Source organism: Callospermophilus lateralis, unplaced genomic scaffold (genome assembly GCF_048772815.1).
Source record: "Callospermophilus lateralis isolate mCalLat2 unplaced genomic scaffold, mCalLat2.hap1 Scaffold_109, whole genome shotgun sequence".
NCBI lineage: Eukaryota > Metazoa > Chordata > Mammalia > Rodentia > Sciuridae > Callospermophilus > Callospermophilus lateralis.
In genome coordinates, this window is record NW_027511135.1 from 172875 (window position 1) to 189651 (window position 16777).

A 16777-nucleotide genomic window follows, 5' to 3' on the forward strand; every position below is an offset into this window, starting at 1 on the left:
ATTCAAAAACTATTAGCACAACTCCATGTTACAATATATGAAAGACTTCACAAGAGGATTTGAGCTTCAAAATAGAAAGTTAATTCCATAAGCAAATTCATCAAGTTTTTCTTTTATAACTTTTTGGAAAAAGTACTAATACCAACCTGCTATAGAAAGTGTTGGTCCCCCTTGGTAATGTGATAATCCTGTCTCCTGGGTCAAGTCAAATAGTAATTCTGAAGAATTATTAGATACAACTTGTGATGAGCTCATTATGTAATCCTGTTAAAATATTTCAGAGAAAGAATATTACATTTATTTATTATAGTTATAATTATTTTTCATAAAATTTATAAATGCAAATTAATTATATGCCAATATTATAAGAATAACCTTTGATGCCTCAATTATTAATAAGCTTAAAAACACAAAGATGATTTCTAATTTGCCAAAATTATAATTTACTAAAACTTTGAAAGCAAGCTAAGAGAGCTGGTTTATTCCTGACTAGCCAATTAATTTGAAGGAAAAATTATAGTCCAACATTTTCAAGATAAAAGAAAAGTAAATCCATTTTACATTAATAACAGTGATACACTCTGAGAGGGATTCTAAAAATGCTGTATCACCATCAAAAAGCAAATAATAGAACTGGGCAAAATCTTGGGCTAAACAAGGAGACAAGTATAAAAAATATTAACATGGTTATAAAAGTTAAAAGTTCTTGTGCCTCTAAAAAATTCTGCATCCTGGTGTCTGGGGTGTGGCTCAGTGGTAAAGCACTTGCCTCCCACATGTGAGGCACTGGGTTTGAGCCTCAGCACCACATAAAAGTAAATAAACAAAATAAAGATACTGCATCCATGTACAACTAAAAAATATATATTTTTTAAATCCTGCTTTCAAAATATCAATACAAACAAACAGAAACATTAAGGACGAATATATCAGACAATATGAATTTTGGAACCATGTTTCTTGGAGAATGTTATAAATCAGAAAAGACTGGTCCCCTCACTCTTCCTATCATCCCACAGAAAGCTGTGGTAGGCCAACCTCTCCTTTAATAAGGCAAATATAAAAGCAACCTGGCCAGTAGGCTGAATAAGTAAGAATGCCAAGCAGACAGGGAACAGAATAGAAGTTATTTACAGAAGTGATCTGGGTCAGCAGCCCTGCTCCTAGAGACCAGAGCCTCAAAGGAAATTTCAGCCCTTCCATGAGGAGAAAGGGTGGTTCAAACTAGCAGGAAGATCTCAAGAAAAGAGAAGTAAAAAGTATGAGATGAACTATGCTGTGGTCAAATATACAGTAATAAATACATTTATGTGAAAATATACACATATATTTATTATAAATAATTATGAGAATTGTGGTCAATAAATTTAGGAATATTCAAATAGCATTGTATATTAAAAATACTGACACATACACAAAACACACACCACAATATTATGCTCCAATGCCATTTTCATAAAAGACAATCATTGTTGAGAGTAAGCCAGACCACTCTACATGTTGTAATATATAGCAAGCAAGTTTTAAGATTAACAATGCTTAAAAATCAAACTGGAAAAAAAGACAGCTACTTTTAGGAAAAAAAATGGGCAAAGGACATAAACTGAGATAATTCAAACTAAAATGCAATGGCCAATATATTCAAAATACCTTTTTTTTTCCAACATACTAGTCAAAGAAATGCAAATAATAGTGTTTACTGTATTGGCATTCTTCAACACTGCAAAATATATAATTAGCAGCTACGCTTAAGAGTATCAAGATCAAAAAAAGAATTAATAACTGCAGAAAACATAAGACTAAGAATAAACTACAAGGTGAGATCATGAATAGGATCCTGGAAAGAAAAGAAACATTAATGAAAAAACTGGTGAAATTCTAATAAGTTCTGAGGTTTAGTTCATATTAATTGCCTGTGATAAAAAGTTAACATTGGGGGAAAATGGGTAAGAGAAATATAGGAACTGTTTGAATTATTTTTTTCTTGTAAGACTAATGATAGAACTGTTATGTCTTATTGATATATGGTTTTCTTAAGCAGTGGGAGGGAGGGGAAGAAAGGGAGCAAGGGCGTAGGAATGATGTGGAATGAGTTAGACATCATTACCCTAAGTATATGTATGAAGACATGAATGGTGTGAAAATACTTTGTGCACAATCAGTGACTTGAAAAATTGTGCTCTATATGTGTAATATGAAATCAACTGCATTCTGCCATTGTGTATAACTAATTAGAATAAATAAATAATTTAATTAAAAAGACTAATGATAGTTTGAATTAAGTTAAAGTTTGAAAATGATGACTGGGGATGTGGCTCAAGCAGTAGCGTGCTCGCCTGGCATGCATGGGGCGCTAGGTTCCATCCCCAACACCACATAAAAATAAAAAATAAAAATATTATATCCACCTAAAAACTAAAAAAATAAATAATTTTTTTAAAAAATGATGAAACATTCACTACTGGCAAAGTAGAGATTATATTTTGGTATTATCTGCATAAAAATGTTAGCAGTAGTTACCAAAGCCTTTAAAATAAGGTTCACATGATTAAATTATTCTACATTCAAGGATTCATCATGATAAGGAAATGAAAGTGTAATGGAAAATTATTTATAATAGCAGAAACATTAAAACCTATATATCTAATAATAGAGGAGTGGTAAAATAAATTGATGGATAATCATGCAGTCATTAACATCAAGATTTTGAGAAATAATCAATGATATGATCCAAGTAGAATGTTTAGTAAGAAGTGAAATACATATTGACATATACAACATGATCCGGATATATTCTTCTCTCTTTTCTAAACTTTCCTCACAAAATACATATTATTTTATAACAAAATTTGAAGTATTTTGTTTATAAATTGAGGACTGATCAAGTTTAAGAATTTTGCTTTGTTACTAACTTTCCAATTGACACAGGACTGTTAAGAAGTTATTGAAATAAGTTATTACTGTAACACAAATAACATCTAGAATTTAGTACCAAAAAGAGAGATATGGATATTTGAGCCTTAAAATGTAGTTTAAAAAAATCAATAATGCCATACTGAACTATAACTAAGCAAAATTTTACTTCAATTTAAATATTTTTTCTAAATATATGCACTTTAAGAATTGAAAATTTCATTTTCTAAAATAGTTCTTTTAACATAAGTATAATAAAGTTAATGCTGTTAAACACTTTTCTAGAAGAAAACTCTGGTTAATTATCACAATTTCAGAGAGCAGGCAATCCACTAATCAACAATAACTAATTAAAATAATTCTCCAATTGAGAATTATTTTATCTCCAATTGAGTCATTTTCCTTGAGATGGCAGGTACACTGTGTTCAATTTTGAGGAAGTGATTGCCAACTACCCAAAATAAAAGAACCATGCCTGGCAGATATATACTAAAGTGGCCACCACATCCCACCTCCTGTTAATCATATCCTGTGTGATTCCCTCCCTTTGCATTGGACCTCTGACTTGATTCGAACCAGTAGAATACAGCAAAAGTAATAGGATAAACATGATTTTCTTTTAGTAATTACATTAATTCAGACTCTAATGACATTTTGCTAAGGATTCTCCCTTAATACCTTTGAGAAAGCAAGTATCCAACCTGGGAAGACCCATCTGACAAAGAATGAACCAAAAAACAGTCAGATACTGAGACTCAGTTTGACAACCTGTAAGGAAATGAATGCTACAAACAACCATGTGAACTTGAAGCAGATACTTCCCCCACAAAGCTTCAGATAAGACTGCAACTTCAGGAACCACATACTGAAAGTGGCCTTGTGAGACCCTAAAGCAGAGGAGCCAGCTAAACCATCATCCGACCCACAGTAATATTACATAAGACTGTGAGATAATGCATGTGTTGTTTTAAATACATACATGTGTGATAATGTTGATACAAAAAAACAAATAAATAATACACCATGGTTTGTCAGTCATTGTTTCAAGTAAAAATGGTGTTCTAATTTTTGTTGTAATTAATCTTGGAATTTTATTCCTTTACAATTGCCAAAAAAATAAAGATAAACAATAAAAACAGCACAATGAGGAAGTCTCGAGTCATCCAATGTACACAAATGGGCATATATTTTTCAAATTAAATCCATTACTATATTTCTTATAAAGAATTATTTATTAGTTCTTAGGGATTACCTGAAAAATGTAGTCCTGGTCAAAAGGAAAGAAAAGATCAGATGCGGAGAATTTCTGAAGTGTGAAAGATACAATATACTTAGTTGTATAAGTACAAGATTACAGTCCCTGAACAAAGGACTGCAATCTCGTGCAAAGGACCTATAGTTTCCTCTACCAAAAGTTATTCTTTACCAGTAAAACCATCAACAGCTGCTTGAGGATAGGGTAGAAACCACTCAAACTTGATTAGGCACATTGTAGGAAAAATTTGAGCCCAGGTTTGTATATCTATACACAGAATGGGTCTGATTATCTATGTTTGGTGTAATGATTCCCTTTCTGCATTTTTGGAATACTATTCCTAAGTATAGGATGGTCTATCTCCAAATCACTTGAAATGGAGAACTTGTGTAAAGATATTGTAAGGGACCAGCAAGAACAACAGAAACGTAGGAGCACAATACCATCTATTATGTGTAAAACTGGATACCCAGGGAATAGAGTGAAATGTCAAAGAAATTTCCTGGTACACAGGGAAGACAACCAAAAACCAAAAAAACAGCCTTCTTCTATCCATGTGTTATCCAGTAAAACTCTATGCCTGTAGCCATTAAATTACCAGGTAAGGGTTTCATATACCATTCCATAAATAAGGAAAGAAAATTTAGACTAAAAAGTATATAAGACAATAAGAAAAAGATAACTCTTTTGATTCTGGGCTTAAGGAATGAGAATTTCCTAAGATATAAGTAAAACAAACTCAAACTTTCAAATTTCCATACTCCAATTCCATTTATAGTTTAGGTAAGGCATGACCAATATTGCAAGGTAATTAAAATGAAGCAGAAAAATAACTGTTGGTTTCAAAATCCAAAAGGTCATGACCTGGAAACTCACCTGGATCCCTACCCCTTAGACCATCTGGTGCCATCTACCGATTTCATGAAACTTTTAATGAAGGGCTCTGAAAAGGACTTGGCACACTGCTTGAACTTTTAGGCTTAGAAAAGAGCTAATTCTTCTGTAAGAATCTACAGTCTTTTAACAAAACGATTATATATAATTTGGGATTAGTAATATCTAGGGAAAAAACATTCCAGTATGATGGATTAAACAGATGTCTTACACATAGTCTCCGCCTTATGGGAGAAAACAGGGGAGGCTCATAATGGTCACCTTTTTCAGGTTTAATGAGACGAGAAAAAAAACCTATATGCCCTACATAGGGATCACTTACATTATAAAGCTATAATTAAATATTTAGTTCAAGAATAAATTTGGGAAATGTCTATTTAGATAAAATGTTCTATTTTTAAAAAACAGTGTAGCTCATAATTCAATCACACAAGCACCAAACTTCAGACACAGAAGTACTTTATGTATACTATTTCATCATGCAAAATATTTTAAAAGACAAATATTAATGGGTAGAGTTTAAAAATTAATGACATTAATGTTTTATACTTAAACTGGTGTTAATAGATCTTAGTAGTTTCATCAAGGAAATGAATATAACTAGAATCTACAACCCATCTAGGACTTAAGCCAGAGACTCTGAATCATTCACTGCCTACATACAGTTTTAGCCATGTATGAATGACAATGCAATGAGGCCTAGATGTGAGAACTTCCATCTGATACTAATATACACTTAGTATATTCCAAAATTTTAATCTAAGCATTCCAAATCTTTCCTTATGTAACTGCTAAATGAGAAAAGACAGAAATAAACAGATAAACAGTTCACTCGGATAAACAGTTTCACTAGAAAATTTTTCCAATCTCAGAAGACCTCCAATGCAACAAGCCAATCTAAGCCTACTTCTTTCTCACACATCTGATATTTAACCTTTGGCTTCCTTCTAGTCTCCAATCACATCCCCATTTTGATTCTCAAGTTCTTACTGGCCTCCCCCTCATCTCTCATCCCTAACTCCTTACAGTAGAATAATTAAACTGAGTCCCATAAGACATTCACAAGTTTTTCTTTAAAAATAATATCTTATAAAATTTGGCTTTAGTAAAAGTAAATGCTTACTGGAAATTGCTGGTTTTGAACTCGATATCTCTCCAACAAAGATGGGCTCATCATCATCATCATCCTCAACTTCTTTTACTTTCTTCTGCCATGGTTCCAGTTCTTCTTCACATTCCATAAAGAGTTCTGCCATTTTTAAATTATCTAATTTTCAAAAGGAGAGAAGTAACCTTATTTTCAAAAAGAAAAGTAAAAACATTTTGCAGGGTGAGTACCAGGGATTGAACTAGTGGACACTAGACCACTGAGCCATATCCCAACCCTATTTTATATTTTATTTAGAGACAGGGTCTCACTGAGTTGCTTAACACCTCGATTTTGCTGAGATTGGCTTTAAACTTGTGATCCTCCTGTCTCGGCCTCCCAAGCTGCTGAGATTGCTGGGATTACAGGCTTGCACCACCATGCCTGGCAGTAAAAACATTTTTGTAATACCTGATATTGAAGATCTACTTTAAAAATTCTAATAGCAATTTCTGAATTGATATTCGTAGTCAGTACCCTGTAATAACAGTAAGAAATTCAGATCTCACTAGGATAAAAACTAGTATAATTAAGATAGATTAAAAGGTAGATAGGAAGACAGAAAATGAAAGATATTAGTTATTTACCATAGATAGAAAACTTAGAGATAATAAAATCCAAAGTGAGCTGCAGTAGTACACCTAGATAAACATATTCTATCTAATCATTATCTTTCTAAAGAGATATTAACCACAGGTAGACTAAGACTAAGAAATAACAGGTAGGAAACAAACTAGAATTACTACCAAATTCAGGAACATTAGGCACAGAGCAAAGAAGAGATAGGTGCTAAATTAAAATACAGGAAATGAGGGAGGCTTATACCAGCCAGGTTATATTACATTTTCTCACCTGAAGAAACCGATCAAAACAATACATACAGTAAATACTACTTCTCAGAAATTATGACCAAGTATACTGAGCTCCTAAGAAGCACATAGATATAGGTAGAACACCAGTAGCATCAGGATTTTAGGAAAACCTCCTATCCACAAAAGAAATAAAAATTTCCAGGGTTCTGGCATTATCTTTCATACATCATTTTTAAAAGGTAATTTTTTATTATACTAAAATAATATCATTTCTACTTTTAACTCAAAATTCAAGCAATATTCTACCATAAAACTGAAAGATACCAACTGAAATTATGCTCTGGAGACGGCATGCAAAGCAAATATTTTAACAAATTAGATGCCATTTTTTTATAAATATATAGAAAAGTATGTCACAAACCATTCCCTGGTCTAATATTTAAATGTTTAGTAATCTACCTATCAAAGGCCTTCCTATTTTTTCAAATGTCATCGACATCACAAACTGACCCCTTTCTTTTATAATTGTACTATTTTAATAGTTAGATAAGAGTTCTTTAAGTTTTTCAACTCAGATCATTAAAAATACTAAAATCTATATCACTTCTGCACAGAGTACCTTACCTTAATAGTCTATATCATTCCAGTCTACAACATAAAAAGGACATGGACTTGAAATTAAATTGAATGGTTTAAATCTTCACTGCCTTGTAATTGTATGACTGAAGAAATTACTTGAAGCTATTTATGATATCTACCTAAGTTTTATATACATTCAAGAAAATGGAAAACACCATGTAAAACATCCATTTTCAACTAGAAACTCAAACAATTAATTGCCTGCTTGCACTAATCCTTGGTTCAATTATAAATTCCTCAATAAACCATTACATTTTTATTTTCCTTTGAATTTTGAACTACATTGACAGTCAATATCATTCAATTCAAATGTTAAAACACATGATCTCAAACTACTCTCTTTCTTCATGTCTTAATTTTACATAGCCACAGTCAAATTTAATTCACTGAGAATACATTTCCCCCAGAACATTAGATAATCAACATACCCACAGCATGAGGTAACATATAGATAAAGTGAAGTAAGATAGTACCTAATTTTGAAAAATTAGGAAAGATCCACTGTGAACTGATAATAAAAGTACTATTTATTTCCAGCTGATATATGTAATGAGTTAAATTGTGTTATCTCAAAAGCCATATGCTAAATTCCTAACCCTCACTACCTCAGACTTTGGCTATATTTATAGATAGACCTTTAGAAATAAGGTCACTAGGGGCTGGGTGATAGCTCAGTGGTAGAGCACATGCCTTGCATGCATGAGGCACTAGGTTTGAGCCTGAGCACCACATATAAATAAGTAAATAAATAAATGAATAAATAATATTTTTTAAAAAGGTCACATGGGTGGCAATAAAATCCATATAACTGTTGTCTTTTAACAGAAGTGAAAATTGGGATGCAGGCATATGCACACAGAGAGGACCATGTGAAAACCTAAAGAGAACATGGCTATCTACAAGCCCAAGAGAGAAGCCAGGCTCTCCCCTTGTGGCCCTCTGAAGAAACCAACCCTACCAACAAGTTAATCTTGGCTTTTTAGCCTCAAAAATTATGAGAAAACAAACTTTCATCCTATAAACCACCTAGTCTGTGGTACTTTGTTGTGGCAGCCCTAGAGAACTGATAAGAGTATGCAAAGATCTTTCTTGTTCTTTCTCACAGGACTCTGCCATTGTTAAAATATCCAGAATACACTGCAGAGAGAAACGTTAAGGTCACATAGCACTTTTTAAATGTTTTCTAGAAATATTTTTTGTCTATGCATAGAAGAAACACATGAATATACTAAATTGATATTTATCTCTTTTAACAAAAAGAATAAAGTTCACTTCTACTTTACTTTTTTATATGAACATTTGCTACTCCAACAATTTTAAGTTTTTAAGAAAAAGTCCTCCACCTTCTCTTGAAGCAGTTAAACAAAAACCATACACACTGTCATCTGTTGTGGCCACAACACTTACCTTTTGGTTGAAAAGGTTTTTCGCCCATCAAGTTGCAGAGCTAATTTTCTGTAAATTGTCACCTAAGTACTGATACATGAGATCAGTCAATTTTATGAATCACTTTAAGGAAGACTAAATATTAAAACATGGGACTTGGAATTAAGAAATTATTGGGGAGAATTTTGATCTTAAAACTCACCATGTGCCTCCAAACAAGACAGCAAATTATATCTGTTTTCCCTCCTGTAAAATAAAGATATATTATCATTAGGATGGGGTAATTAAACTGCAATAAACTCTTTTTTCCTATAAAAAGCTCAATTTTTAAGTTGGATATGTTTGATATATACATAACTCATATAACTGATTCATCCCTAAATAAACCCAATTAAATAAATAAAATGGTGGTTGAAGTAAGCACTTAATAATTGAATAAATACAATGAATTACTAAATAAAAACAATTTTTAAACAATATTCTTTCATAAAAACTAGTAATCAATCACCTCATGATGTACTGTTTTAGTAAATCTGACTTTTCAAATGCCAATTGGCATTCATCTTTATTACCTACTTTTCACGTTTCAGAAATGTAATAATTTCTGTAAGAAAACAAAAGTTAAAATAAATTCTAGTTTATTATTCTATTTTTTTAGCAACTGAAAAGGAACAAAAACTTGGTTGGATATATTTCATCATAGACTGATACATTCAAAATATAACTACTGAGATCCACCCAGACTGGCCTCTGCCGCACAGGGCCCAGGCGCGCAGGGCCCAGGTGCACAGCCCTTTCCCAGCGGGGCAGACACTCGCCATAGCCTAGCCTCTGGTGCAGGACCACCCCGTCTGACCATTCGACTACTGAGGAGCCCAGATCCAGCCCAGACTGCCACTCCAGCACCCTGGGTTTATGCTCTGAGTAGGTCGGGTTCATCCCTCCCCCAGTGGGGCAGACACCTCCAGAGCCTAGCCTTTGGCACAAGACCACCTCTTCCTACCAGCAGACTACCACAGGAGGTCAAGCCCAGTGGCCCAGATCCACCCACACCAGCTTCTGCAGGGCCCAGATCCAGAATGCAGTAGCATCCATTGAGGGTCTGAAAGCCCAACATCAAGGTGAGGTATAGACAATCTGCACAGATACCACAAGAATATAGGGAAGAAACTGTAATGTCTCAGATCCACACTGCAAGAAAGGAAGACACATAGACAACATGAAAAAACAAGAGAGGAAAGTGCCCCAAACAAGACAGGACACTATAATAACAGAACGTATGAACACCGAAGTTGATGAAATGTCAGAGAAGGAGTTCAGAAGGTTCATAATCAAAATGATTTGTGAATTAAAGAATGACCTAAATGAGCAAATACAAGCACAAATTGATCACTCCAACAAAGAAATAGGAGAGCAAATACAGGTAGCAAAAGATTACTTCAAAATAGAGATAGAGACTCTGAAAAAAAAACAGTCAGAAATCCTTTAAATGAAGGATAGCTTAAATCAAATAAAAAACTCAATAGAAAGCAAAACCAACAGACTAGATCACTTGGAAGAAAGAATGTCAGATAATGAAGACAAAGTATACAATCTGGAAAATAAAGTTGACCACACAGTGAAGAAAGTTAGAAACCATGAACAGAACATCCAAGAATTATGGGACAGAATCAAAAGAACAAATCTAAGAGTTATTGAGATAGAGAAAGGCATAGAGTTTCAAGTGAAAGGAATGCACAATCTCTTGAATGAGATAATATGAGAAAATTTCCCAAGCATGAAGAACAAATTGGAAAACCAAATACAAGAGGCTTACAGGACACCAAATGTACAAAATTACAACAGATGTACACCAAGGCACATTATAGTGAAAATGCCTAACATACAAAAAGAATAAGGATAGAATCTTAAAAGCCACAAGAGAGAGGAATCAGATCACATATAGGGAGATACCAATTCATTATCTCAGCAGATTTTTCAACCCAGACCTTCCAAGCCAGGAGATTGTGGAACAACAAATACCAAGCTCTGAAAGAAAATGGATGCCCACCAAGAATCTTATATCAGCAAAACTAAGCTTTAGATTTAATGATGAAATAAAAACCTTCCATGATAAAAAAAAACGTTAAAAGAATTTACAACTAGAAAGCCTACACTACAGAGCATCTTCAGCAAAATAGTCAAAGAAGGGGAAATGAAAAATAATGATGAAAATCAGCAGAGGGAGGGATTACACTATTGGAAAATCTCATCAAAGAGAAACCAAGTCATGTTAAATATCAGAAATAAACAAAAATGGCTGGGAATACAAATCAGGTCTCAATAACAATGTTAATGGCCTAAACTCACCAATCAAAAGAAATAGACTAGCAGATTGGACCAAAAAAAAAAAAAAAAGACCCAACAATATGCTGCCTCCAAGAGACTCATAGAAAAAGACATTCACAGACTGAGGTTATGGGTTAGGAAAAAGCATACCACTCACATGGACTGCAGGAGCAAGCAGGGGTTTCTATCATCATTTCAAATAAAGTAGACTTCAAACTAAAGTCAATCAAAAAGGATAAAGAAGGACACTACATTCTGCTCAAGGGAACCATACACCAACAAGACATAACAATTATAAATATATATGCCCCGAACAATGGAGCGGCTATGTTCATCAAACAAACTTTTCTCAAGTTCAAGAGTCAAATAGACCACAACACAATAATTTTGGGTGACCTTAACACACCTCTTTAATCACTAGATAGATCTTCAAACAAAAGCCGAACAAAGAAATTATAGAACTCAATAATATAATCAAAAACTTAGACTTAACTGAGTTAAGAATATTCCAACCTTCAATGAGAGAATATAATTCCTTCTCAGCAGCACATGGATTCTTCTCTAAAATAGATCATACACTATGCCACAAAGCAACTCTTATCAAATATAAAAAAGTAGAGATACTACCCTGCATTCTATCAGATCATAATGGAATAAAATTAGAAATCAATGATAAAATAAGAAATAAAATACACTCTAACACCTGGAGACTGAATAATATGCTACTGAATGATCAATGGGTTACAGAACATCAAGGAAGAGGTTAAAAAGTTTTTAGTGGTACCCAGATAGAATATATCAAAATTTCTGGGACACTATGAAAGCAGTTCTAAGAGGAAAGTTCACTTCATGGAGTTCATTCCTTAAAAGAAGAAAAAGTCAACAAATAAATTACTTACCACTACATATCAAAACCCTAGAAAAAGAACAAAAAATCAACACCAAAAGCAGCAGACAACAGGAAATAATTAGAATCAGAGCTGAAATCAATGACATTGAAACAAAAGAAACAATTGAAAAAACTGACAGAACAAAAAGGTTGTTCTTTGAAAAAATAAATAAAATTGACAGACCCTTAGCCATGCTAATAAAGAGAAGGAGAGAGAAAACTCAAATCACTAACATACATGATGAAAAAGGAAATATCACAATAGACACTACGGAAATACAGAAGATAATTAGAAATTATTTTGAAAACGTATACTCCAATAAAATAGAAAATATTGAAGGCATCGACAAATTTCTAGAGTCATATAATTTGCCCAAATTTAAGTAGGATGATATACACAATTTAAACAGATCAATTTCAAGTGACAAAATAGCAGACACCATCAAAATCTACCAACCGAGAAAAGCCCAGGACTGGATGGATTCACAGCCGAGTTCTACAAGACCTTTAAAGAAGAACTAATACCAATAGTCTCCAATTTATTTCAGGAAATAGAAATTGCTGATGATATGATTCTATACCTGGAACACTCTAACTAGTTTTCTAGTTTTCCACCAGAAAACTCCTAGAACTAGTAAATGAATTCAGCAAAATAGAAAGGTATAAAATCAACACCCATAAATCAAAGGCATTTCTGTATATCAGTGAGAAATCCTCAGAAAGGGAAATGAGGACAACTACCCCCTTCTCGATAGCCTCAAAACTAAATGAATAAATACATAAATAAAATACTTGGGAATCAACTTAATGAAAATGATGAAAGAACTATATAATGAAAATTACAGAACTCTAAAGAAAGAATTCAAAGAAGATCTTAGAAGATGGAAAGATCTACCTTGCTCTTGGATAGGCAGAATTAATATTATCAAAATGACCATACTTCCAAAAGCACTAAACAGATTTAATGCGATTCTGATCAAAATCTCAATGGCATTCCTCATAGAAATAGAAAAAGCAATCATGAAATTCATCTGGAAAAATAAGAGACCCAGAATAGCTAAAGCAATCCTTAGCAGGAAGAGAGAAGCAGGTGGCACCACTGTACCAGACCTTAAATTATACTACAGAGTAATAGTAACAAAAACAGCATAGTATTGCCAACAAAACAGACTGGTATTACAATGGTACAGAATAGAAGACACAAAGACTAACCTCCAAAACTACAATTACCTTATATTAGACAAAGGTGCCAAGAACATCATTGGAGAAAAGATAGTCTTTTCAACAAATGGTGCTGGGAAAACTGGAAATCCATATGCAACAAAATGAAATTAAACCCCTATCTCTCACCATGCACAAAACTCAACTCAAAATCGATCAAGGATTTAGGAATACAACCAGAGACCCTATATCTAACAGAAGAAAAAGTAGACTCTAATCTCCATCATGTGGGATTAGGCCTCAACTTCCTTAATAAGTCTCCTATGACATAAGAATTAAAATCAAGAATCAATAAATGGGATGGAATCAAACTAAAAAGTTTCTTCTCAGCAAAAGAAACAATCTGTGAGGTGAATGGAGAGCCTACATCTTAGAAGCAAATCTTTAACCTTTACACATAAGATAGAGCACTAATCTCTGTTATATAAAGAACTCAAAAAACTAAACACCAAAAATACAAATAAACCAATCTATAAATGGGCCAAGGTCCTGAAGGGACACTTCTCAGAAGATGATGTACGATCAATCAACAAATACATGAAAAAATGTTCATCATCACTAGCAATTAGAGAAATGCAAATCAAAACCACTCTAAGATTTCATCTCACTCCAGTCAGAATGGCACTTATTACGCATAAAAACAACAATAAGTGTTGGCAAGGATGCAGGGGGAAAAGGTACACTCATACATTGCTGGTGGGACTGCAAATTGGTGTAGCCAATATGGAAAGCAGTATGGATATTTCTTGGAAAATTGGGAATGGAACCACAATTTGACCCAGCTATCCCTCTCCTTGGTCTATATCCAAACAACTTAAAAATAGCATACTACAGGGACACAGCCACATCAATGTTTATTCACAATAGCTGAACTGTGGAACCAACCTAGATGCCCTTCAATAGATGAATGAATTAAAAAAATGTGGCACATATACACAATGGAATATTACTCAGCAATAAAAGAGAATAAAATCATAGCATTTGTAGGTAAATGCATGAAGTTAGAGAAGACAATGATAAGTGAAGTTAGCCAATCCCAAAAAGCCAAATACCTAATATTTTCTTTGATATAAGGAGGCTGATTCATAGTGGGATAGGGAGAGGGAGTATGGGAGGAATAGATGAACTCTAGATAGGGCAGAAGGGTTGGAGGGGAAGGGAGGGGGCATGGGGCAATTAACTATGGTTGAATGTGATGAACATTATTATCCAAAGTACAGGTATAAAGACACGAATTGGTGTGAATTACTATATATACAACCAGAGATAGGAAAAATTGTGTTCTATATATGTAATAAGAATTGTAATGCATTCTGCTGTCATATATAAATTAAACACACACACACACACGCATGCACACACACACACACACACACACACACACACACTCATGGTCTTCTGTAAACAAGGTGTTATGCTAAATTCTAAAGGGAAATACATGAATAAGTCTCAGCCACAGTCTTCAGAAATTTATGACTGAATGTCTGTCATTCATTGGACTTAAAAAATTCTGTTACAAAAAAAAATCATTATCATAAAAATCACAATTAAACTGCTTTATTTGAACCAAGAATTTATTATCTGTGGGGGGCTGAAGATAGAGTTCAGTGGCAGTGTTTGCCAAAAAAGTACAATGTTCTGGGTTAAATATCCTAACACACACAAAAAAGAATTTGTTATCTGTATTTTTATGTATACAGAACAACATAAATTTTATAGAAATTCATTTCCCCTTACATTCCTATAAATATCCCAGTTGCCCAATACCCGTATTCATCCAGCAGGATGACTTTTAACCCAAATTGAACATGATATGACCCTTAACCATACTCTGTTCCCTCAATCTATTTTCACATAACAGCAGGTCCTGAGTTGATCTTGGCATGCAGGTATGTAGGGAATCCTCCAGCTGCTGAGAAGCTCAAAGGTAGATGCAGAAATGATCCCTGGAGCAAATGTAGGCAGCTAGGTAGAACCTGTGAGGTCTAAAGTCATCTTCCATGGTCAACAACCCAGTCAGGATGAAGGGATGAGGCTGAATCAGCCTCTTTCTTCTCAATACAGGGAAGATGGACACAATCAGGTCTGTGTGGATTGATGATTTCGGGCTCCTAGGGTATATAGACCTTTATGTCTTGTGAAAATGTCACAGGAAGGTGGGGCAGCCTCCATCTCATGGGACCCTTGGAAACAACTGTTAGGACAAAGTGGTTGCCAAGGCAGTGACCTCATTCACTTCCCTGAAGGAAGTGACCTCACCTCACTTCCTTGGTGATGGAACTCTCTGAACTTGGGATCCAGGAGGCGAGGCATCCAGAGGCAGTTCCACTTCCAGTGGGCTCACTTGATTGTCTGTACCAAGGCCAGAGTCATTCTTTGTTGGTACCCAGTGATGTGTGGATAGCCAAATGCCTTGAATGGTCTCAACAGGGGCTTTTCCTGAGAAAGAAGTGTTGGCTCATTGCTGGCTCCTGACAACTACACAGAGATGGCCAAGGAGACCAGAGCTGAGACAGGACTGGCCACTGCTGAGTAACATATTTTCACCCACCAGTCAGAGGACAGAGTGTATAGATGCAGACCAAATACAGGGGTGGTTTGTGTGTCTCAGTGGGTGTGGGTTTCAATTTGTCATTTTGTCTCATGTTCTGAGAACATGAAGAAAAAATGTTTTGTTGGTTTTTTGTTGTTGTTGTTGTTGGTTTGAAATGGACTGTTAACTAGTTAGCCTTTTTATGTTGGTGAATCCCACTGGGGTTGTGGTTAAAGAGAGTAGAGAGAAGAATGCAGCCGTGAATGTGTCTTCTCTAGTGGAAATCTTTGCAGGACTCCTCATGGCCAATTTATGAATGGACTGCCGCTTGCTTTGCAGATGGGCAACACCTACCAAGATCCTAAGTTCCTGTATTCTTCCTGAATTTTGGCCACTCTCTGAAGGGGTTTGTGGTTTTGTGTCCAAGATGTGTACCACATTCAAGCTCTGTGACATGGCCATGGACTGGATTGCTGAAGGGCATGCCAAGCATCTCAGAAAACTCAAAAATTAGCATGACTGGTAAGGATCTCTCTGGAGAATCCCTGCTTGGATAGATAGTAACCCAAGTTGCATGATTAGGAGCTGTCAGTGCCACAGTGTTCAATTAAAGAAAAGTTTTTCTCCAGGCTTCTTTCTTCCCTATTGTTCTGTTCCCCTGAATTTCAGGGAGGTGTTTGCCTTAGGGCACTCCTTTGGGACTCCTCAAGAAAACAGTTTCAAATGGAAATAAAGAGGCCTAATCTGTGCCTTTTAAGTA

General features: G+C 34.5%; 1 pseudogene; it reads right to left on the reverse strand.

Annotated features, from left to right (window-relative positions):
* Positions 1–9985, reverse strand: part of LOC143386691 (zinc finger protein 280D-like) — a 54849-nt pseudogene extending 44864 nt beyond the window's left edge.
* Positions 9986–16777: the final 6792 nt, after the last annotated feature.